At 41.6% G+C, this 13,451-nt stretch overlaps 58 non-coding genes across 58 annotated transcripts; all 58 read right to left on the bottom strand.

Annotated features, from left to right (window-relative positions):
* Nucleotides 1–116: 116 nt before the first annotated feature.
* Nucleotides 117–232, bottom strand: Trnal-caa (transfer RNA leucine (anticodon CAA)). The gene is made up of 2 exons: nucleotides 195–232; nucleotides 117–162 (listed from the first exon to the last, which is right to left on the bottom strand). It is a non-coding gene; the product is annotated as a tRNA-Leu (tRNA).
* Nucleotides 233–328: 96 nt separating this feature from the next.
* Nucleotides 329–444, bottom strand: Trnal-caa (transfer RNA leucine (anticodon CAA)). Its single transcript has 2 exons — nucleotides 407–444; nucleotides 329–374 (listed from the first exon to the last, which is right to left on the bottom strand). It is a non-coding gene; the product is annotated as a tRNA-Leu (tRNA).
* A 96-nt stretch (nucleotides 445–540) lies between these two features.
* Nucleotides 541–656, bottom strand: Trnal-caa (transfer RNA leucine (anticodon CAA)). Its single transcript has 2 exons — nucleotides 619–656; nucleotides 541–586 (listed from the first exon to the last, which is right to left on the bottom strand). It is a non-coding gene; the product is annotated as a tRNA-Leu (tRNA).
* A 96-nt stretch (nucleotides 657–752) lies between these two features.
* On the bottom strand, nucleotides 753–868 carry Trnal-uaa (transfer RNA leucine (anticodon UAA)). The gene is made up of 2 exons: nucleotides 831–868; nucleotides 753–798 (listed from the first exon to the last, which is right to left on the bottom strand). It is a non-coding gene; the product is annotated as a tRNA-Leu (tRNA).
* Nucleotides 869–964: 96 nt separating this feature from the next.
* Nucleotides 965–1,080, bottom strand: Trnal-caa (transfer RNA leucine (anticodon CAA)). The gene is made up of 2 exons: nucleotides 1,043–1,080; nucleotides 965–1,010 (listed from the first exon to the last, which is right to left on the bottom strand). It is a non-coding gene; the product is annotated as a tRNA-Leu (tRNA).
* Nucleotides 1,081–1,388: 308 nt separating this feature from the next.
* Nucleotides 1,389–1,504, bottom strand: Trnal-caa (transfer RNA leucine (anticodon CAA)). Its single transcript has 2 exons — nucleotides 1,467–1,504; nucleotides 1,389–1,434 (listed from the first exon to the last, which is right to left on the bottom strand). It is a non-coding gene; the product is annotated as a tRNA-Leu (tRNA).
* Nucleotides 1,505–1,600: 96 nt separating this feature from the next.
* Trnal-caa (transfer RNA leucine (anticodon CAA)) lies at nucleotides 1,601–1,716 on the bottom strand. Its single transcript has 2 exons — nucleotides 1,679–1,716; nucleotides 1,601–1,646 (listed from the first exon to the last, which is right to left on the bottom strand). It is a non-coding gene; the product is annotated as a tRNA-Leu (tRNA).
* A 96-nt stretch (nucleotides 1,717–1,812) lies between these two features.
* On the bottom strand, nucleotides 1,813–1,928 carry Trnal-caa (transfer RNA leucine (anticodon CAA)). The gene is made up of 2 exons: nucleotides 1,891–1,928; nucleotides 1,813–1,858 (listed from the first exon to the last, which is right to left on the bottom strand). It is a non-coding gene; the product is annotated as a tRNA-Leu (tRNA).
* A 96-nt stretch (nucleotides 1,929–2,024) lies between these two features.
* On the bottom strand, nucleotides 2,025–2,140 carry Trnal-caa (transfer RNA leucine (anticodon CAA)). The gene is made up of 2 exons: nucleotides 2,103–2,140; nucleotides 2,025–2,070 (listed from the first exon to the last, which is right to left on the bottom strand). It is a non-coding gene; the product is annotated as a tRNA-Leu (tRNA).
* Nucleotides 2,141–2,448: 308 nt separating this feature from the next.
* Nucleotides 2,449–2,564, bottom strand: Trnal-caa (transfer RNA leucine (anticodon CAA)). The gene is made up of 2 exons: nucleotides 2,527–2,564; nucleotides 2,449–2,494 (listed from the first exon to the last, which is right to left on the bottom strand). It is a non-coding gene; the product is annotated as a tRNA-Leu (tRNA).
* A 96-nt stretch (nucleotides 2,565–2,660) lies between these two features.
* Trnal-caa (transfer RNA leucine (anticodon CAA)) lies at nucleotides 2,661–2,776 on the bottom strand. The gene is made up of 2 exons: nucleotides 2,739–2,776; nucleotides 2,661–2,706 (listed from the first exon to the last, which is right to left on the bottom strand). It is a non-coding gene; the product is annotated as a tRNA-Leu (tRNA).
* An 86-nt stretch (nucleotides 2,777–2,862) lies between these two features.
* On the bottom strand, nucleotides 2,863–2,978 carry Trnal-caa (transfer RNA leucine (anticodon CAA)). The gene is made up of 2 exons: nucleotides 2,941–2,978; nucleotides 2,863–2,908 (listed from the first exon to the last, which is right to left on the bottom strand). It is a non-coding gene; the product is annotated as a tRNA-Leu (tRNA).
* A 308-nt stretch (nucleotides 2,979–3,286) lies between these two features.
* On the bottom strand, nucleotides 3,287–3,402 carry Trnal-caa (transfer RNA leucine (anticodon CAA)). Its single transcript has 2 exons — nucleotides 3,365–3,402; nucleotides 3,287–3,332 (listed from the first exon to the last, which is right to left on the bottom strand). It is a non-coding gene; the product is annotated as a tRNA-Leu (tRNA).
* A 96-nt stretch (nucleotides 3,403–3,498) lies between these two features.
* Nucleotides 3,499–3,614, bottom strand: Trnal-caa (transfer RNA leucine (anticodon CAA)). The gene is made up of 2 exons: nucleotides 3,577–3,614; nucleotides 3,499–3,544 (listed from the first exon to the last, which is right to left on the bottom strand). It is a non-coding gene; the product is annotated as a tRNA-Leu (tRNA).
* A 96-nt stretch (nucleotides 3,615–3,710) lies between these two features.
* On the bottom strand, nucleotides 3,711–3,826 carry Trnal-caa (transfer RNA leucine (anticodon CAA)). The gene is made up of 2 exons: nucleotides 3,789–3,826; nucleotides 3,711–3,756 (listed from the first exon to the last, which is right to left on the bottom strand). It is a non-coding gene; the product is annotated as a tRNA-Leu (tRNA).
* Nucleotides 3,827–3,922: 96 nt separating this feature from the next.
* On the bottom strand, nucleotides 3,923–4,038 carry Trnaf-gaa (transfer RNA phenylalanine (anticodon GAA)). The gene is made up of 2 exons: nucleotides 4,001–4,038; nucleotides 3,923–3,968 (listed from the first exon to the last, which is right to left on the bottom strand). It is a non-coding gene; the product is annotated as a tRNA-Phe (tRNA).
* Nucleotides 4,039–4,134: 96 nt separating this feature from the next.
* Nucleotides 4,135–4,250, bottom strand: Trnal-caa (transfer RNA leucine (anticodon CAA)). Its single transcript has 2 exons — nucleotides 4,213–4,250; nucleotides 4,135–4,180 (listed from the first exon to the last, which is right to left on the bottom strand). It is a non-coding gene; the product is annotated as a tRNA-Leu (tRNA).
* A 96-nt stretch (nucleotides 4,251–4,346) lies between these two features.
* On the bottom strand, nucleotides 4,347–4,462 carry Trnal-caa (transfer RNA leucine (anticodon CAA)). Its single transcript has 2 exons — nucleotides 4,425–4,462; nucleotides 4,347–4,392 (listed from the first exon to the last, which is right to left on the bottom strand). It is a non-coding gene; the product is annotated as a tRNA-Leu (tRNA).
* An 86-nt stretch (nucleotides 4,463–4,548) lies between these two features.
* On the bottom strand, nucleotides 4,549–4,664 carry Trnal-caa (transfer RNA leucine (anticodon CAA)). The gene is made up of 2 exons: nucleotides 4,627–4,664; nucleotides 4,549–4,594 (listed from the first exon to the last, which is right to left on the bottom strand). It is a non-coding gene; the product is annotated as a tRNA-Leu (tRNA).
* Nucleotides 4,665–4,760: 96 nt separating this feature from the next.
* Nucleotides 4,761–4,876, bottom strand: Trnal-caa (transfer RNA leucine (anticodon CAA)). Its single transcript has 2 exons — nucleotides 4,839–4,876; nucleotides 4,761–4,806 (listed from the first exon to the last, which is right to left on the bottom strand). It is a non-coding gene; the product is annotated as a tRNA-Leu (tRNA).
* Nucleotides 4,877–5,184: 308 nt separating this feature from the next.
* On the bottom strand, nucleotides 5,185–5,300 carry Trnal-caa (transfer RNA leucine (anticodon CAA)). Its single transcript has 2 exons — nucleotides 5,263–5,300; nucleotides 5,185–5,230 (listed from the first exon to the last, which is right to left on the bottom strand). It is a non-coding gene; the product is annotated as a tRNA-Leu (tRNA).
* Nucleotides 5,301–5,396: 96 nt separating this feature from the next.
* On the bottom strand, nucleotides 5,397–5,512 carry Trnal-caa (transfer RNA leucine (anticodon CAA)). Its single transcript has 2 exons — nucleotides 5,475–5,512; nucleotides 5,397–5,442 (listed from the first exon to the last, which is right to left on the bottom strand). It is a non-coding gene; the product is annotated as a tRNA-Leu (tRNA).
* A 96-nt stretch (nucleotides 5,513–5,608) lies between these two features.
* On the bottom strand, nucleotides 5,609–5,724 carry Trnal-caa (transfer RNA leucine (anticodon CAA)). The gene is made up of 2 exons: nucleotides 5,687–5,724; nucleotides 5,609–5,654 (listed from the first exon to the last, which is right to left on the bottom strand). It is a non-coding gene; the product is annotated as a tRNA-Leu (tRNA).
* A 93-nt stretch (nucleotides 5,725–5,817) lies between these two features.
* Nucleotides 5,818–5,936, bottom strand: Trnaf-gaa (transfer RNA phenylalanine (anticodon GAA)). Its single transcript has 2 exons — nucleotides 5,899–5,936; nucleotides 5,818–5,866 (listed from the first exon to the last, which is right to left on the bottom strand). It is a non-coding gene; the product is annotated as a tRNA-Phe (tRNA).
* A 96-nt stretch (nucleotides 5,937–6,032) lies between these two features.
* Nucleotides 6,033–6,148, bottom strand: Trnal-caa (transfer RNA leucine (anticodon CAA)). The gene is made up of 2 exons: nucleotides 6,111–6,148; nucleotides 6,033–6,078 (listed from the first exon to the last, which is right to left on the bottom strand). It is a non-coding gene; the product is annotated as a tRNA-Leu (tRNA).
* A 96-nt stretch (nucleotides 6,149–6,244) lies between these two features.
* Nucleotides 6,245–6,360, bottom strand: Trnal-caa (transfer RNA leucine (anticodon CAA)). The gene is made up of 2 exons: nucleotides 6,323–6,360; nucleotides 6,245–6,290 (listed from the first exon to the last, which is right to left on the bottom strand). It is a non-coding gene; the product is annotated as a tRNA-Leu (tRNA).
* Nucleotides 6,361–6,456: 96 nt separating this feature from the next.
* On the bottom strand, nucleotides 6,457–6,572 carry Trnal-caa (transfer RNA leucine (anticodon CAA)). The gene is made up of 2 exons: nucleotides 6,535–6,572; nucleotides 6,457–6,502 (listed from the first exon to the last, which is right to left on the bottom strand). It is a non-coding gene; the product is annotated as a tRNA-Leu (tRNA).
* Nucleotides 6,573–6,668: 96 nt separating this feature from the next.
* On the bottom strand, nucleotides 6,669–6,784 carry Trnal-caa (transfer RNA leucine (anticodon CAA)). Its single transcript has 2 exons — nucleotides 6,747–6,784; nucleotides 6,669–6,714 (listed from the first exon to the last, which is right to left on the bottom strand). It is a non-coding gene; the product is annotated as a tRNA-Leu (tRNA).
* A 96-nt stretch (nucleotides 6,785–6,880) lies between these two features.
* Trnal-caa (transfer RNA leucine (anticodon CAA)) lies at nucleotides 6,881–6,996 on the bottom strand. Its single transcript has 2 exons — nucleotides 6,959–6,996; nucleotides 6,881–6,926 (listed from the first exon to the last, which is right to left on the bottom strand). It is a non-coding gene; the product is annotated as a tRNA-Leu (tRNA).
* A 96-nt stretch (nucleotides 6,997–7,092) lies between these two features.
* Nucleotides 7,093–7,208, bottom strand: Trnal-caa (transfer RNA leucine (anticodon CAA)). Its single transcript has 2 exons — nucleotides 7,171–7,208; nucleotides 7,093–7,138 (listed from the first exon to the last, which is right to left on the bottom strand). It is a non-coding gene; the product is annotated as a tRNA-Leu (tRNA).
* Nucleotides 7,209–7,305: 97 nt separating this feature from the next.
* Trnal-caa (transfer RNA leucine (anticodon CAA)) lies at nucleotides 7,306–7,421 on the bottom strand. The gene is made up of 2 exons: nucleotides 7,384–7,421; nucleotides 7,306–7,351 (listed from the first exon to the last, which is right to left on the bottom strand). It is a non-coding gene; the product is annotated as a tRNA-Leu (tRNA).
* Nucleotides 7,422–7,517: 96 nt separating this feature from the next.
* On the bottom strand, nucleotides 7,518–7,633 carry Trnal-caa (transfer RNA leucine (anticodon CAA)). Its single transcript has 2 exons — nucleotides 7,596–7,633; nucleotides 7,518–7,563 (listed from the first exon to the last, which is right to left on the bottom strand). It is a non-coding gene; the product is annotated as a tRNA-Leu (tRNA).
* Nucleotides 7,634–7,729: 96 nt separating this feature from the next.
* On the bottom strand, nucleotides 7,730–7,845 carry Trnal-caa (transfer RNA leucine (anticodon CAA)). The gene is made up of 2 exons: nucleotides 7,808–7,845; nucleotides 7,730–7,775 (listed from the first exon to the last, which is right to left on the bottom strand). It is a non-coding gene; the product is annotated as a tRNA-Leu (tRNA).
* A 96-nt stretch (nucleotides 7,846–7,941) lies between these two features.
* Nucleotides 7,942–8,057, bottom strand: Trnal-caa (transfer RNA leucine (anticodon CAA)). Its single transcript has 2 exons — nucleotides 8,020–8,057; nucleotides 7,942–7,987 (listed from the first exon to the last, which is right to left on the bottom strand). It is a non-coding gene; the product is annotated as a tRNA-Leu (tRNA).
* Nucleotides 8,058–8,153: 96 nt separating this feature from the next.
* On the bottom strand, nucleotides 8,154–8,269 carry Trnal-caa (transfer RNA leucine (anticodon CAA)). Its single transcript has 2 exons — nucleotides 8,232–8,269; nucleotides 8,154–8,199 (listed from the first exon to the last, which is right to left on the bottom strand). It is a non-coding gene; the product is annotated as a tRNA-Leu (tRNA).
* A 95-nt stretch (nucleotides 8,270–8,364) lies between these two features.
* Trnal-caa (transfer RNA leucine (anticodon CAA)) lies at nucleotides 8,365–8,480 on the bottom strand. The gene is made up of 2 exons: nucleotides 8,443–8,480; nucleotides 8,365–8,410 (listed from the first exon to the last, which is right to left on the bottom strand). It is a non-coding gene; the product is annotated as a tRNA-Leu (tRNA).
* Nucleotides 8,481–8,576: 96 nt separating this feature from the next.
* Nucleotides 8,577–8,692, bottom strand: Trnal-caa (transfer RNA leucine (anticodon CAA)). The gene is made up of 2 exons: nucleotides 8,655–8,692; nucleotides 8,577–8,622 (listed from the first exon to the last, which is right to left on the bottom strand). It is a non-coding gene; the product is annotated as a tRNA-Leu (tRNA).
* Nucleotides 8,693–8,788: 96 nt separating this feature from the next.
* On the bottom strand, nucleotides 8,789–8,904 carry Trnal-caa (transfer RNA leucine (anticodon CAA)). Its single transcript has 2 exons — nucleotides 8,867–8,904; nucleotides 8,789–8,834 (listed from the first exon to the last, which is right to left on the bottom strand). It is a non-coding gene; the product is annotated as a tRNA-Leu (tRNA).
* A 96-nt stretch (nucleotides 8,905–9,000) lies between these two features.
* Nucleotides 9,001–9,116, bottom strand: Trnal-caa (transfer RNA leucine (anticodon CAA)). Its single transcript has 2 exons — nucleotides 9,079–9,116; nucleotides 9,001–9,046 (listed from the first exon to the last, which is right to left on the bottom strand). It is a non-coding gene; the product is annotated as a tRNA-Leu (tRNA).
* Nucleotides 9,117–9,213: 97 nt separating this feature from the next.
* On the bottom strand, nucleotides 9,214–9,329 carry Trnal-cag (transfer RNA leucine (anticodon CAG)). Its single transcript has 2 exons — nucleotides 9,292–9,329; nucleotides 9,214–9,259 (listed from the first exon to the last, which is right to left on the bottom strand). It is a non-coding gene; the product is annotated as a tRNA-Leu (tRNA).
* Nucleotides 9,330–9,425: 96 nt separating this feature from the next.
* Nucleotides 9,426–9,541, bottom strand: Trnal-caa (transfer RNA leucine (anticodon CAA)). The gene is made up of 2 exons: nucleotides 9,504–9,541; nucleotides 9,426–9,471 (listed from the first exon to the last, which is right to left on the bottom strand). It is a non-coding gene; the product is annotated as a tRNA-Leu (tRNA).
* Nucleotides 9,542–9,637: 96 nt separating this feature from the next.
* Trnal-caa (transfer RNA leucine (anticodon CAA)) lies at nucleotides 9,638–9,753 on the bottom strand. Its single transcript has 2 exons — nucleotides 9,716–9,753; nucleotides 9,638–9,683 (listed from the first exon to the last, which is right to left on the bottom strand). It is a non-coding gene; the product is annotated as a tRNA-Leu (tRNA).
* A 96-nt stretch (nucleotides 9,754–9,849) lies between these two features.
* Nucleotides 9,850–9,965, bottom strand: Trnal-caa (transfer RNA leucine (anticodon CAA)). Its single transcript has 2 exons — nucleotides 9,928–9,965; nucleotides 9,850–9,895 (listed from the first exon to the last, which is right to left on the bottom strand). It is a non-coding gene; the product is annotated as a tRNA-Leu (tRNA).
* A 96-nt stretch (nucleotides 9,966–10,061) lies between these two features.
* Trnal-caa (transfer RNA leucine (anticodon CAA)) lies at nucleotides 10,062–10,177 on the bottom strand. The gene is made up of 2 exons: nucleotides 10,140–10,177; nucleotides 10,062–10,107 (listed from the first exon to the last, which is right to left on the bottom strand). It is a non-coding gene; the product is annotated as a tRNA-Leu (tRNA).
* A 96-nt stretch (nucleotides 10,178–10,273) lies between these two features.
* Nucleotides 10,274–10,389, bottom strand: Trnal-caa (transfer RNA leucine (anticodon CAA)). The gene is made up of 2 exons: nucleotides 10,352–10,389; nucleotides 10,274–10,319 (listed from the first exon to the last, which is right to left on the bottom strand). It is a non-coding gene; the product is annotated as a tRNA-Leu (tRNA).
* Nucleotides 10,390–10,485: 96 nt separating this feature from the next.
* Trnal-caa (transfer RNA leucine (anticodon CAA)) lies at nucleotides 10,486–10,601 on the bottom strand. The gene is made up of 2 exons: nucleotides 10,564–10,601; nucleotides 10,486–10,531 (listed from the first exon to the last, which is right to left on the bottom strand). It is a non-coding gene; the product is annotated as a tRNA-Leu (tRNA).
* Nucleotides 10,602–10,697: 96 nt separating this feature from the next.
* Trnal-caa (transfer RNA leucine (anticodon CAA)) lies at nucleotides 10,698–10,813 on the bottom strand. Its single transcript has 2 exons — nucleotides 10,776–10,813; nucleotides 10,698–10,743 (listed from the first exon to the last, which is right to left on the bottom strand). It is a non-coding gene; the product is annotated as a tRNA-Leu (tRNA).
* A 96-nt stretch (nucleotides 10,814–10,909) lies between these two features.
* On the bottom strand, nucleotides 10,910–11,025 carry Trnal-caa (transfer RNA leucine (anticodon CAA)). The gene is made up of 2 exons: nucleotides 10,988–11,025; nucleotides 10,910–10,955 (listed from the first exon to the last, which is right to left on the bottom strand). It is a non-coding gene; the product is annotated as a tRNA-Leu (tRNA).
* A 96-nt stretch (nucleotides 11,026–11,121) lies between these two features.
* Trnal-caa (transfer RNA leucine (anticodon CAA)) lies at nucleotides 11,122–11,237 on the bottom strand. Its single transcript has 2 exons — nucleotides 11,200–11,237; nucleotides 11,122–11,167 (listed from the first exon to the last, which is right to left on the bottom strand). It is a non-coding gene; the product is annotated as a tRNA-Leu (tRNA).
* A 96-nt stretch (nucleotides 11,238–11,333) lies between these two features.
* On the bottom strand, nucleotides 11,334–11,449 carry Trnal-caa (transfer RNA leucine (anticodon CAA)). Its single transcript has 2 exons — nucleotides 11,412–11,449; nucleotides 11,334–11,379 (listed from the first exon to the last, which is right to left on the bottom strand). It is a non-coding gene; the product is annotated as a tRNA-Leu (tRNA).
* Nucleotides 11,450–11,545: 96 nt separating this feature from the next.
* On the bottom strand, nucleotides 11,546–11,661 carry Trnal-caa (transfer RNA leucine (anticodon CAA)). The gene is made up of 2 exons: nucleotides 11,624–11,661; nucleotides 11,546–11,591 (listed from the first exon to the last, which is right to left on the bottom strand). It is a non-coding gene; the product is annotated as a tRNA-Leu (tRNA).
* Nucleotides 11,662–11,757: 96 nt separating this feature from the next.
* On the bottom strand, nucleotides 11,758–11,873 carry Trnal-caa (transfer RNA leucine (anticodon CAA)). Its single transcript has 2 exons — nucleotides 11,836–11,873; nucleotides 11,758–11,803 (listed from the first exon to the last, which is right to left on the bottom strand). It is a non-coding gene; the product is annotated as a tRNA-Leu (tRNA).
* Nucleotides 11,874–11,969: 96 nt separating this feature from the next.
* Trnal-caa (transfer RNA leucine (anticodon CAA)) lies at nucleotides 11,970–12,085 on the bottom strand. The gene is made up of 2 exons: nucleotides 12,048–12,085; nucleotides 11,970–12,015 (listed from the first exon to the last, which is right to left on the bottom strand). It is a non-coding gene; the product is annotated as a tRNA-Leu (tRNA).
* A 308-nt stretch (nucleotides 12,086–12,393) lies between these two features.
* Nucleotides 12,394–12,509, bottom strand: Trnal-caa (transfer RNA leucine (anticodon CAA)). Its single transcript has 2 exons — nucleotides 12,472–12,509; nucleotides 12,394–12,439 (listed from the first exon to the last, which is right to left on the bottom strand). It is a non-coding gene; the product is annotated as a tRNA-Leu (tRNA).
* Nucleotides 12,510–12,605: 96 nt separating this feature from the next.
* On the bottom strand, nucleotides 12,606–12,721 carry Trnal-caa (transfer RNA leucine (anticodon CAA)). The gene is made up of 2 exons: nucleotides 12,684–12,721; nucleotides 12,606–12,651 (listed from the first exon to the last, which is right to left on the bottom strand). It is a non-coding gene; the product is annotated as a tRNA-Leu (tRNA).
* Nucleotides 12,722–12,817: 96 nt separating this feature from the next.
* On the bottom strand, nucleotides 12,818–12,933 carry Trnal-caa (transfer RNA leucine (anticodon CAA)). The gene is made up of 2 exons: nucleotides 12,896–12,933; nucleotides 12,818–12,863 (listed from the first exon to the last, which is right to left on the bottom strand). It is a non-coding gene; the product is annotated as a tRNA-Leu (tRNA).
* A 96-nt stretch (nucleotides 12,934–13,029) lies between these two features.
* On the bottom strand, nucleotides 13,030–13,145 carry Trnal-caa (transfer RNA leucine (anticodon CAA)). Its single transcript has 2 exons — nucleotides 13,108–13,145; nucleotides 13,030–13,075 (listed from the first exon to the last, which is right to left on the bottom strand). It is a non-coding gene; the product is annotated as a tRNA-Leu (tRNA).
* Nucleotides 13,146–13,241: 96 nt separating this feature from the next.
* Trnal-caa (transfer RNA leucine (anticodon CAA)) lies at nucleotides 13,242–13,357 on the bottom strand. The gene is made up of 2 exons: nucleotides 13,320–13,357; nucleotides 13,242–13,287 (listed from the first exon to the last, which is right to left on the bottom strand). It is a non-coding gene; the product is annotated as a tRNA-Leu (tRNA).
* Nucleotides 13,358–13,451: the final 94 nt, after the last annotated feature.

The following is a 13,451-nucleotide window of genomic DNA, read 5'->3' as shown; positions in this document are numbered from 1 at the left end:
GACCGCTATGCCATCCTGACCTGTTACCGTGTTTCCCCCACTCTTAAAAATAGATAACATGGTGATGTGAGAAATTTAAACAAAACATAAAATTATATCAAAATTTGTAAAAATGTTGTCAGGAGTGGGATTCGAACCCACGCCCACATCCGTGGACCAGAACACTCATAGTTCTAGGTAAGGAATCACAGTCCCTTGAGTCTGGCGCCTTAGACCGCCCGGCCATCCTGACATGTGAACGTGTTTTCTCCAGTCTTAAAAATAGATAACATGGTGATGTGAGAAATTTAAACAAAAAATAAAATTATATCAAAATTTGTAAAAATGTTGTCAGGAGTGGGATTCGAACCCACGCCCACATCCGTGGACCAGAACACTCATAGTTCTAGGTAAGGAATCACAGTCCCTTGAGTCTGGCGCCTTAGACCGCTCGGCCATCCTGACATGTGAACGTGTTTTTTCCAGTCTTAAAAATAGATAACATGGTGATGTGAGAAATTTTAACAAAAAATAAAATTATATCAAAATTTGTAAAAATATTGTCAGGAGTGGGATTCGAACCCACGCCCACATCCGTGGACCAGAACACTCATAGTTCTAGGTAAGGAATCACAGTCCCTTGAGTCTGGCGCCTTAGACCGCTCGGCCATCCTGACCTGTGACCATGTTTCCCCCAGTCTTAAAACTAGATAACATGGTGATGTGAGAAATTTAAACAAAAAATAAAATTATATCAAAATTTGTAAAAATGTTGTCAGGAGTGGGATTCGAACCCACGCCCACATCCGTGGACAAAAACACTCATTGTTCTAGGTAAGGAATCACAGTCCCTTAAGTCTGGCGCCTTAGACCGCTCGGCCATCCTGACCTGTGACCGTGTTTCCCCCAGTCTTAAAAATAGATAACATGGTGATGTGAGAAATTTAAACAAAAAATAAAATTATATCAAAATTTGTAATAATGTTGTCAGGAATGGGATTCGAACCCACGCCCACATCCGTGGACCAGAACACTCATAGTTCTAGGTAAGGAATCACAGTCCCTTGAGTCTGGCGCCTTAGACCGCTCGGCCATCCTGACATGTGAACGTGTTTTTTCCAGTCTTAAAACTAGATATCATGGTGATGTGAGAAATTTAAACTAAAAATAAAATTATATCAAAATTTGTAAAAATGTTGTCAGGAGTGGGATTCGAACCCACGCCCACATCCGTGGACCAGAACACGCATAGTTCTAGGTAAGGAATCACAGTCCCTTGAGTCTGGCGCCTTAGACCGCTCGGCCATGATGACCTGTTACCGTGTTTCCCCCAGTCTAAAAAATAGATAACATGGTGATGTGAGAAATTTAAACAAAAAATAAAATTATATCAAAATTTGTAAAAATGTTGTCAGGAGTGGGATTCGACCCCACGCCCACATCCGTGGACCAGAACACTCATAGTTCTAGGTAAGGAATCACAGTCCCTTGAGTCTGGCGCCTTAGACCGCTCGGCCATCCTGACATGTGAACGTGTTTTTTCCAGTCTTAAAAATAGATAACATGGTGATGTGAGAAATTTAAACAAAAAATAAAATTATATCAAAATTTGTAAAAATGTTGTCAGGAGTGGGATTCGAACCCACGCCCACATCCGTGGACCAGAACACTCATAGTTCTAGGTAAGGAATCACAGTCCCTTGAGTCTGGCGCCTTAGACCACTCGGCCATCCTGACATGTGAACGTGTTTTTTCCAGTCTTAAAAATAGATAACATGGTGATGTGAGAAATTTAAACAAAAAATAAAATTATATCAAAATTTGTAAAAATGTTGTCAGGAGTGGGATTCGAACCCACGCCCACATCCGTGGACCAGAACACTCATAGTTCTAGGTAAGGAATCACAGTCCCTTGAGTCTGGCGCCTTAGACCGCTCGGCCATCCTGACATGTGAACGTGCTTTCTCCAGTCTTAAAAATAGATAACATGGTGATGTGAGAAATTTAAACAAAAAATAAAATTATATCAAAATTTGTAAAAATGTTGTCAGGAGTGGGATTCGACCCCACGCCCACATCCGTGGACCAGAACACTCATAGTTCTAGGTAAGGAATCACAGTCCCTTGAGTCTGGCGCCTTAGACCGCTCGGCCATCCTGACATGTGAACGTGTTTTTTCCAGTCTTAAAAATAGATAACATGGTGATGTGAGAAATTTAAACAAAAAATAAAATTATATCAAAATTTGTAAAAATGTTGTCAGGAGTGGGATTCGAACCCACGCCCACATCCGTGGACCAGAACACTCATAGTTCTAGGTAAAGAATCACAGTCCCTTGAGTCTAGCGCATTAGACACCTCGGCCATCCTGACCTGTGACCGTGTTTCCCCCAGTCTTAAAAATAGATAACATGGTGATGTGGGAAATTTAAAAAAAAAAAAAAATTATATCAAAATTTGTAAAAATGTTGTCAGGAGTGGGATTCGAACCCACGCCCACATCCGTGGACCAGAACACTCATAGTTCTAGGTAAGGAATCACAGTCCCTTGAGTCTGGCGCCTTAGACCGCTCGGCCATCCTGACATGTGAACGTGTTTTCTCCAGTCTTAAAACTAGATAACATGGTGATGTGAGAAATTTAAACAAAAAATAAGATTATATCAAAATTTGTAAAAATGTTGTCAGGAGTGGGATTCGAACCCACGCCCACATCCGTGGACCAGAACACTCATAGTTCTAGGTAAGGAATCACAGTCCCTTGAGTCTGGCGCCTTAGACCGCTCGGCCATCCTGACCTGTGACCGTGTTCCCCGCATTCTAAAAACTAGATAACATGGTGATGTGAGAAATTTAAACAAAAAATAAAATTATATCAAAATGTTGTCAGGAGTGGGATTCGAACCCACGCCCACATCCGTGGACCAGAACACTCATAGTTCTAGGTAAGGAATCACAGTCCCTTGAGTCTGGCGCCTTAGACCGCTCGGCCATCCTGACCTGTGACCGTGTTTCCCCCAGTCTTAAAACTAGATAACATGGTGATGTGAGAAATTTAAACAAAAAATAAAATTATATCAAAATTTGTAAAAATGTTGTCAGGAGTGGGATTCGAACCAACGCCCACATCCGTGGACCAGAACACTCATAGTTCTAGGTAAGGAATCACAGTCCCTTGAGTCTAGCGCATTAGACGGCTCGGCCATCCTGACATGTGAACGTGTTTTCTCCAGTCTTAAAACTAGATAACATGGTGATGTGAGAAATTTAAACAAAAAATAAAATTATATCAAAATTTGTAAAAATGTTGTCAGGAGTGGGATTCGAACCCACGCCCACATCCGTGGACCAGAACACTCATAGTTCTAGGTAAGGAATCACAGTCCTTTGAGTCTGGCGCCTTAGACCGCTCGGCCATCCTGACCTGTGACCGTGTTTCCCCCAGTCTTAAAAATAGATAACATGGTGATGTGGGAAATTTAAACAAAAAATAAAATTATATCAAAATTTGTAAAAATGTTGTCAGGAGTGGGATTCGAACCCACGCCCACATCCGTGGACCAGAACACTCATAGTTCTAGGTAAGGAATCACAGTCCCTTGAGTCTAGCGCATTAGACCGCTCGGCCATCCTGACATGTGAACGTGTTTTCTCCAGTCTTTAAACTAGATAACATGGTGATGTAAGAAATTTAAACAAAAAATAAAATTATATCAAAATTTGTAAAAATGTTGTCAGGAGTGGGATTCGAACCCACGCCCACATCCGTGGACCAGAACACTCATAGTTCTAGGTAAGGAATCACAGTCCTTTGAGTCCGGCGCCTTAGACCGCTCGGCCATCCTGACCTGTGACCGTGTTTCCCCCAGTCTTAAAAATAGATAACATGGTGATGTGGGAAATTTAAACAAAAAATAAAATTATATCAAAATTTGTAAAAATGTTGTCAGGAGTGGGATTCGAACCCACGCCCACATCCGTGGACCAGAACACTCATAGTTCTAGGTAAGGAATCACAGTCCCTTCAGTCTGGCGCCTTAGACCGCTCGGCCATCCTGACATGTGAACGTGTTTTCTCCAGTCTTAAAACTAGATAACATGGTGATGTGAGAAATTTAAACAAAAAATAAAATTATATCAAAATTTGTAAAAATGTTGTCAGGAGTGGGATTCGAACCCACGCCCACATCCGTGGACCAGAACACTCATAGTTCTAGGTAAGGAATCACAGTCCCTTGAGTCTGGCGCCTTAGACCGCTCGGCCATCCTGACCTGTGACCGTGTTCCCCGCATTCTAAAAACTAGATAACATGGTGATGTGAGAAATTTAAACAAAAAATAAGATTATATCAAAATTTGTAAAAATGTTGTCAGGAGTGGGATTCGAACCCACGCCCACATCCGTGGACCAGAACACTCATAGTTCTAGGTAAGGAATCACAGTCCCTTGAGTCTGGCTCCTTAGACCGCTCGGCCATCCTGACATGTGAACGTGTTTTCTCCAGTCTTAAAACTAGATAACATGGTGATGTGAGAAATTTAAACAAAAAATAAAATTATATCAAAATGTTGTCAGGAGTGGGGTTCGAACCCACGCCCACATCCGTGGACCAGAACACTCATAGTTCTAGGTAAGGAATCACAGTCCCTTGAGTCTGGCGCCTTAGACCGCTCGGCCATCCTGACCTGTGACCGTGTTTTCCCCAGTCTTAAAACTAGATAACATGGTGATGTGAGAAATTTAAACAAAAAATAAAATTATATCAAAATTTGTAAAAATGTTGTCAGGAGTGGGATTCGAACCCACGCCCACATCCGTGGACCAGAACACTCATAGTTCTAGGTAAGGAATCACAGTCCCTTGAGTCTGGCGCCTTAGACCGCTCGGTCATCCTGACATGTGAACGTGTTTTTTCCAGTCTTAAAAATAGATAACATGGTGATGTGAGAAATTTAAACAAAAAATAAAATTATATCAAAATTTGTAAAAATGTTGTCAGGAGTGGGATTCGAACCCACGCCTACATCCGTGGACCAGAACACTCATAGTTCTAGGTAAGGAATCACAGTCCCTTGAGTCTTGACCCTTAGACCGCTATGCCATCCTGACCTGTTACCGTGTTTCCCCCACTCTTAAAAATAGATAACATGGTGATGTGAGAAATTTAAACAAAACATAAAATTATATCAAAATTTGTAAAAATGTTGTCAGGAGTGGGATTCGAACCCACGCCCACATCCGTGGACCAGAACACTCATAGTTCTAGGTAAGGAATCACAGTCCCTTGAGTCTGGCGCCTTAGACCGCTCGGCCATCCTGACATGTGAACGTGTTTTCTCCAGTCTTAAAAATAGATAACATGGTGATGTGAGAAATTTAAACAAAAAAAAAAATTATATCAAAATTTGTAAAAATGTTGTCAGGAGTGGGATTCGAACCCACGCCCACATCCGTGGACCAGAACACTCATAGTTCTAGGTAAGGAATCACAGTCCCTTGAGTCTGGCGCCTTAGACCGCTCGGCCATCCTGACATGTGAACGTGTTTTTTCCAGTCTTAAAAATAGATAACATGGTGATGTGAGAAATTTTAACAAAAAATAAAATTATATCAAAATTTGTAAAAATATTGTCAGGAGTGGGATTCGAACCCACGCCCACATCCGTGGACCAGAACACTCATAGTTCTAGGTAAGGAATCACAGTCCCTTGAGTCTGGCGCCTTAGACCGCTCGGCCATCCTGACCTGCGACCGTGTTTCCCCCAGTCTTAAAACTAGATAACATGGTGATGTGAGAAATTTAAACAAAAAATAAAATTATATCAAAATTTGTAAAAATGTTTTCAGGAGTGGGATTCGAACCCACGCCCACATCCGTGGACCAGAACACTCATAGTTCTAGGTAAGGAATCACAGTCCCTTCAGTCTGGCGCCTTAGACCGCTCGGCCATCCTGACCTGTGACCGTGTTTCCCCCAGTCTTAAAAATAGATAACATGGTGATGTGAGAAATTTAAACAAAAAATAAAATTATATCAAAATTTGTAAAAATGTTGTCAGGAGTGGGATTCGAACCCACGCCCACATCCGTGGAACAGAACTCTCATAGTTCTAGGTAAGGAATCACAGTCCCTTGAGTCTGGCGCCTTAGACCGCTCGGCCATCCTGACATGTGAACGTGTTTTCTCCAGTCTTGAAACTAGATAAAATGGTGATGTGAGAAATTTAAACAAAAAATAAAATTATATCAAAATTTGTAAAAATGTTGTCAGGAGTGGGATTCGAACCCACGCCCACATCCGTGGACCAGAACACTCATAGTTCTAGGTAAGGAATCACAGTCCCTTGAGTCTGGCGCCTTAGACCACTCGGCCATCCTGACATGTGAACGTGTTTTTTCCAGTCTTAAAAATAGATAACATGGTGATGTGAGAAATTTAAACAAAAAATAAAATTATATCAAAATTGGTAAAAATGTTGTCAGGAGTGGGATTCGAACCCACGCCCACATCCGTGGACCAGAACACTCATAGTTCTAGGTAAGGAATCACAGTCCCTTGAGTCTGGCGCCTTAGACCGCTCGGCCATCCTGACATGTGAACGTGCTTTCTCCAGTCTTAAAAATAGATAACATGGTGATGTGAGAAATTTAAACAAAAAATAAAATTATATCAAAATTTGTAAAAATGTTGTCAGGAGTGGGATTCGAACCCACGCCCACATCCGTGGACCAGAACACTCATAGTTCTAGGTAAGGAATCACAGTCCCTTGAGTCTGGCGCCTTAGACCGCTCGGCCATCCTGACATGTGAACGTGTTTTTTCCAGTCTTAAAAATAGATAACATGGTGATGTGAGAAATTTAAACAAAAAATAAAATTATATCAAAATTTGTAAAAATGTTGTCAGGAGTGGGATTCGAACCCACGCCCACATCCGTGGACCAGAACACTCATAGTTCTAGGTAAGGAATCACAGTCCCTTGAGTCCGGCGCCTTAGACCGCTCGGCCATCCTGACCTGTGACCGTGTTTCCCCCAGTCTTAAAACTAGATAACATGGTTATGTGAGAAATTTAAACAAAAAATAAAATTATATCAAAATTTGTAAAAATGTTGTCGGGAGTGGGATTCGAACCCACGCCAACATCCGTGGACCAGAACTCTCATAGTTCTAGGTAAGGAATCACAGTCCTTTGAGTCTGGCGCCTTAGACCGCTCGGCCATCCTGACCTGTTACCGTGTTTCCCCCCAGTCTTAAGAATAGATAACATGGTGATGTGAGAAATTTAAACAAAAAATAAAATTATATCAAAATTTGTAAAAATGTTGTCAGGAGTGGGATTCGAACCCACGCCCACATCCGTGGACCAGAACACTCATAGTTCTAGGTAAGGAATCACAGTCCCTTGAGTCTGGCGCCTTAGACCGCTCGGCCATCCTGACATGTGAACGTGTTTTCTCCAGTCTTAAAACTAGATAACATGGTGATGTGATAAATTTAAACAAAAAATAAAATTATATCAAAATTTGTAAAAATGTTGTCAGGAGTGGGATTCGAACCCACGCCTACATCCGTGGACCAGAACACTCATAGTTCTAGGTAAGGAATCACAGTCCTTTGAGTCTGGCGCCTTAGACCGCTCGGCCATCCTGACCTGTTACCGTGTTTCCCCCAGTCTTAAGAATAGATAACATGGTGATGTGAGAAATTTAAACAAAAAATAAAATTATATCAAAATTTGTAAAAATGTTGTCAGGAGTGGGATTCGAACCCACGCCCACATCCGTGGACCAGAACACTCATAGTTCTAGGTAAGGAATCACAGTCCCTTGAGTCTGGCGCCTTAGACCACTCGGCCATCCTGACATGTGAACGTGTTTTTCCCAGTCTTCAAAATAGATAACATGGTGATGTGAGAAATTTAAACAAAAAATAAAATTATATCAAAATTTGTAAAAATGTTGTCAGGAGTGGGATTCGAACCCACGCCCACACCCGTGGACCAGAACACTCATAGTTCTAGGTAAGGAATCACAGTCCCTTGAGTCTGGCGCCTTAGACCGCTCGGCCATCCTGACATGTGAACGTGCTTTCTCCAGTCTTAAAAATAGATAACATGGTGATGTGAGAAATTTAAACAAAAAATAAAATTATATCAAAATTTGTAAAAATGTTGTCAGGAGTGGGATTCGAACCCACGCCCACATCCGTGGACCAGAACACTCATAGTTCTAGGTAAGGACTCACAGTCCCTTGAGTCTGGCGCCTTAGACCGCTCGGCCATCCTGACATGTGAACGTGTTTTTTCCAGTCTTAAAATAGATAACATGGTGATGTGAGAAATTTAAACAAAAAATAAAATTATATCAAAATTTGTAAAAATGTTGTCAGGAGTGGGATTCGAACCCACGCCCACATCCGTGGACCAGAACACTCATAGTTCTAGGTAAGGAATCACAGTCCCTTGAGTCTGGCGCCTTAGACCGCTCGGCCATCCTGACCTGTGACCGTGTTTCCCCCAGTCTTAAAACTAGATAACATGGTGATGTGAGAAATTTAAACAAAAAATAAAATTATATCAAAATTTGTAAAAATGTTGTCGGGAGTGGGATTCGATCCCACGCCCACATCCGTGGACCAGAACACTCATAGTTCTAGGTAAGGAATCACAGTCCCTTGAGTCTGGCGCCTTAGACCGCTCGGCCATCCTGACATGTGAACGTGTTTTTTCCAGTCTTAAAAATAGATAACATGGTGATGTGAGAAATTTAAACAAAAAATAAAATTATATCAAAATTTGTAAAAATGTTGTCAGGAGTGGGATTCGAACCCACGCCCACATCCGTGGACCAGAACACTCATAGTTCTAGGTAAGGAATCACAGTCCCTTGAGTCCGGCGCCTTAGACCGCTCGGCCATCTTGACCTGTGACCGTGTTTCCCCCAGTCTTAAAACTAGATAACATGGTGATGTGAGAAATTTAAACAAAAAATAAAATTATATCAAAATTTGTAAAAATGTTGTCGGGAGTGGGATTCGAACCCACGCCAACATCCGTGGACCAGAACTCTCATAGTTCTAGGTAAGGAATCACAGTCCTTTGAGTCTGGCGCCTTAGACCGCTCGGCCATCCTGACCTGTTACCGTGTTTCCCCCCAGTCTTAAGAATAGATAACATGGTGATGTGAGAAATTTAAACAAAAAATAAAATTATATCAAAATTTGTAAAAATGTTGTCAGGAGTGGGATTCGAACCCACGCCCACATCCGTGGACCAGAACACTCATAGTTCTAGGTAAGGAATCACAGTCCCCTGAGTCTGGCGCCTTAGACCGCTCGGCCATCCTGACATGTGAACGTGTTTTCTCCAGTCTTAAAACTAGATAACATGGTGATGTGATAAATTTAAACAAAAAATAAAATTATATCAAAATTTGTAAAAATGTTGTCAGGAGTGGGATTCGAACCCACGCCTACATCCGTGGACCAGAACACTCATAGTTCTAGGTAAGGAATCACAGTCCTTTGAGTCTGGCGCCTTAGACCGCTCGGCCATCCTGACCTGTTACCGTGTTTCCCCCAGTCTTAAGAATAGATAACATGTTGATGTGAGAAATTTGAACAAAAAATAAAATTATATCAAAATTTGTAAAAATGTTGTCAGGAGTGGGATTCGAACCCACGCCCACATCCGTGGACCAGAACACTCATAGTTCTAGGTAAGGAATCACAGTCCCTTGAGTCTGGCGCCTTAGACCACTCGGCCATCCTGACATGTGAACGTGTTTTTTCCAGTCTTCAAAATAGATAACATGGTGATGTGAGAAATTTAAACAAAAAATAAAATTATATCAAAATTTGTAAAAATGTTGTCAGGAGTGGGATTCGAACCCACGCCCACATCCGTGGACCAGAACACTCATAGTTCTAGGTAAGGAATCACAGTCCCTTGAGTCTGGCGCCTTAGACCGCTCGGCCATCCTGACATGTGAACGTGCTTTCTCCAGTCTTAAAAATAGATAACATGGTGATGTGAGAAATTTAAACAAAAAATAAAATTATATCAAAATTTGTAAAAATGTTGTCAGGAGTGGGATTCGAACCCACGGCCACATCCGTTGACCAGAACACTCATAGTTCTAGGTAAGGACTCACAGTCCCTTGAGTCTGGCGCCTTAGACCGCTCGGCCATCCTGACATGTGAACGTGTTTTTTCCAGTCTTAAAAATAGATAACATGGTGATGTGAGAAATTTAAACAAAAAATAAAATTATATCAAAATTTGTAAAAATGTTGTCAGGAGTGGGATTCGAACCCACGCCCACATCCGTGGACCAGAACACTCATAGTTCTAGGTAAGGAATCACAGTCCCTTGAGTCTGGCGCCTTAGACCGCTCGGCCATCCTGACCTGTGACCGTGTTTCCCCCAGTCTTAAAACTAGATAACATGGTGATGTGAGAAATTTAAACAAAAAATAAAATTATATCAAAATTTGTAAAAATGTTGTCGGGAGTGGGATTCGAACCCACGCCCACATCCGTGGACCAGAACTCTCATAGTTCTAGGTAAGGAATCACAGTCCCTTGAGTCTGGCGCCTTAGACCGCTCGGCCATCCTGACATGTGACCGTGTTTTCTCCAGTCTAAAAACTAGATAACATGGTGATGTGAGAAATTTAAACAAAAAATAAAATTATATCAAAATTTGTAAAAATGTTGTCAGGAGTGGGATTCGAACCCACGCCCACATCCGTGGACCAGAACACTCATAGTTTTAGGTAAGGAATCACAGTCCCTTGAGTCTGGCGCCTTAGACCGCTCGGCCATCCTGACCTGTGACCGTGTTTCCCCCAGTCTTAAAACTAGATAACATGGTGATGTGAGAAATTTAAACAAAAAATAAAATTATATCAAAATTTGTAAAAATGTTGTCAGGAGTGGGATTCGAACCCACGCCCACATCCGTGGACCAGAACACTCATAGTTCTAGGTAAGAAATCACAGTCCCTTGAGTCTGGAACCTTAGACCGCTCGGCCATCCTGACCTGTGACCGTGTTTCCCCCAGTCTTAAAAATAGATAACATGGTGATGTGAGAAATTTAAACAAAAAATAAAATTATATCAAAATTTGTAAAAATGTTGTCAGGAGTGGGATTCGAACCCACGCCCACATCCGTGGACCAGAACACTCATAGTTCTAGGTAAGGAATCACAGTCCCTTGAGTCTGGCGCCTTAGACCGCTCGGCCATCCTGACCTGTGACCGTGTTTCCCCTAGTCTTAAAAATAGATAACATGGTGATGTGAGAAATTTAAACAAAAAATAAAATTATATCAAAATTTGTAAAAATGTTGTCAGGAGTGGGATTCGAACCCACGCCCACATCCGTGGACCAGAACACTCATAGTTCTAGGTAAGAAATCACAGTCCCTTGAGTCTGGAACCTTAGACCGCTCGGCCATCCTGACATGTGAACGTGTTTTCTCCAGTCTTAAAACTAGATAACATGGTGATGTGATAAATTTAAACAAAATCTTAAATTATATCAAAATTTGTAAAAATGTTGTCAGGAGTGGGATTCGAACCCACGCCCACATCCGTGGACCAGAACACTCATAGTTCTAGGTAAGGAATCACAGTCCTTTGAGTCTGGCGCCTTAGACCGCTCGGCCATCCTGACCTGTGACCGTGTTTCCCCCAGTCTTAAAAATAGATAACATGGTGATGTGAGAAATTTAAACAAAAAATAAAATTATATCAAAATTTGTAAAAATGTTGTCAGGAGTGGGATTCGAACCCACGCCCACATCCGTGGACCAGAACACTCATAGTTCTAGGTAAGGAATCACAGTCCCTTGAGTCTGGCGCCTTAGACCGCTCGGCCATCCTGAAATGTGAACGTGTTTTCTCCAGTCTTAAAACTAGATAACATGGTGATGTGAGAAATTTAAACAAAAAATAAAATTATATCAAAATTTGTAAAAATGTTGTCAGGAGTGGGATTCGAACCCACGCCCACATCCGTGGACCAGAACACTCATACTTCTAGGTAAGGAATCACAGTCCCTTGAGTCTGGCGCCTTAGACCGCTTGGCCATCCTGACATGTGAACGTGTTTTTTCCAGTCTTAAAAATAGATAACATGGTGATGTGAGAAATTTTAACAAAAAATAAAATTATATCAAAATTTGTAAAAATGTTGTCAGGAGTGGGATTCGAACCCACGCCCACATCCGTGGACCAGAACACTTATAGTTCTAGGTAAGGAATCACAGTCCCTTGAGTCTGGCGCCTTAGACCGACCGGCCATCCTGACCTGTGACCGTGTTTCCCCCAGTCTTAAAAATAGATAACATGGTGATGTGAGAAATTTAAACAAAAAATAAAATTATATCAAAATTTGTAAAAATGTTGTCAGGAGTGGGATTCGAACCCACGCCCACATCCGTGGACCAGAACACTCATAGTTCTAGGTAAGGAATCACAGTCCCTTGAGTCTGGCGCCTTAGACCGCGCGGCCATCCTGACATGTGAACGTGTTTTCTCCAGTCTTAAAAATAGACAACATGGTTATGTGAGAAATTTAAACAAAAAATAAAATTATATCAAAATTTGTAAAAATGTTGTCAGGAGTGGGATTCGACCCCACGCCCACATCCGTGGACCAGAACACTCATAGTTCTAGGTTAGGAATCACAGTCCCTTGAGTCTGGCGCCTTAGACCGCTCGGCCATCCTGACATGTGAACGTGTTTCCTCCAGTCTTAAAACTAGATAACATGGTGATGTGAGAAATTTAAACAAAAAATAAAATTATATCAAAATTTGTAAAAATGTTGTCAGGAGTGGGATTCGAACCCACGCCCACATCCGTGGACCAGAACACTCATAGTTCTAGGTAAGGAATCACAGTCCCTTGAGTCTGGCGCCTTAGACCGCTCGGCCATCCTGACATGTGAACATGTTTTTTCCAGTCTTAAAAATAGATAACATGGTGATGTGAGAAATTTAAACAAAAAATAAAATTATATCAAAATTTGTAAAAATGTTGTCAGGAGTGGGATTCGAACCCACGCCCACATCCGTGGACCAGAACACTCATAGTTCTAGTTAAGGAATCACAGTCCCTTGAGTCTGGCGCCGTAGACCGCTCGGCCATCCTGACATGTGAACGTGTTTTTTCCAGTCTTAAAACTAGATAACATGGTGATGTGAGAAATTTAAACAAAAAATAAAATTATATCAAAATTTGTAAAAATGTTGTCAGGAGTGGGATTCGAACCCACGCCCACATCCGTGGACCAGAACACTCATAGTTCTAGGTAAGGAATCACAGTCCCTTGAGTCTGGCGCCTTAGACCGCTCGGCCATCCTGACATGTGAACGTGTTTTTTCCAGTCTTAAAAATAGATAACATGGTGATGTGAGAAATTTAAACAAAAAATAAAATTATATCAAAATTTGTAAAAAT

Source organism: Euprymna scolopes, chromosome 33 (genome assembly GCF_053919585.1).
Source record: "Euprymna scolopes isolate OS-2025 chromosome 33, ASM5391958v1, whole genome shotgun sequence".
NCBI classification, from domain to species: Eukaryota; Metazoa; Mollusca; class Cephalopoda; order Sepiida; family Sepiolidae; genus Euprymna; species Euprymna scolopes.
The sequence above is the reverse complement of the archived record's forward strand: the minus strand, read 5'-3'. Positions and strand labels throughout refer to the sequence as shown.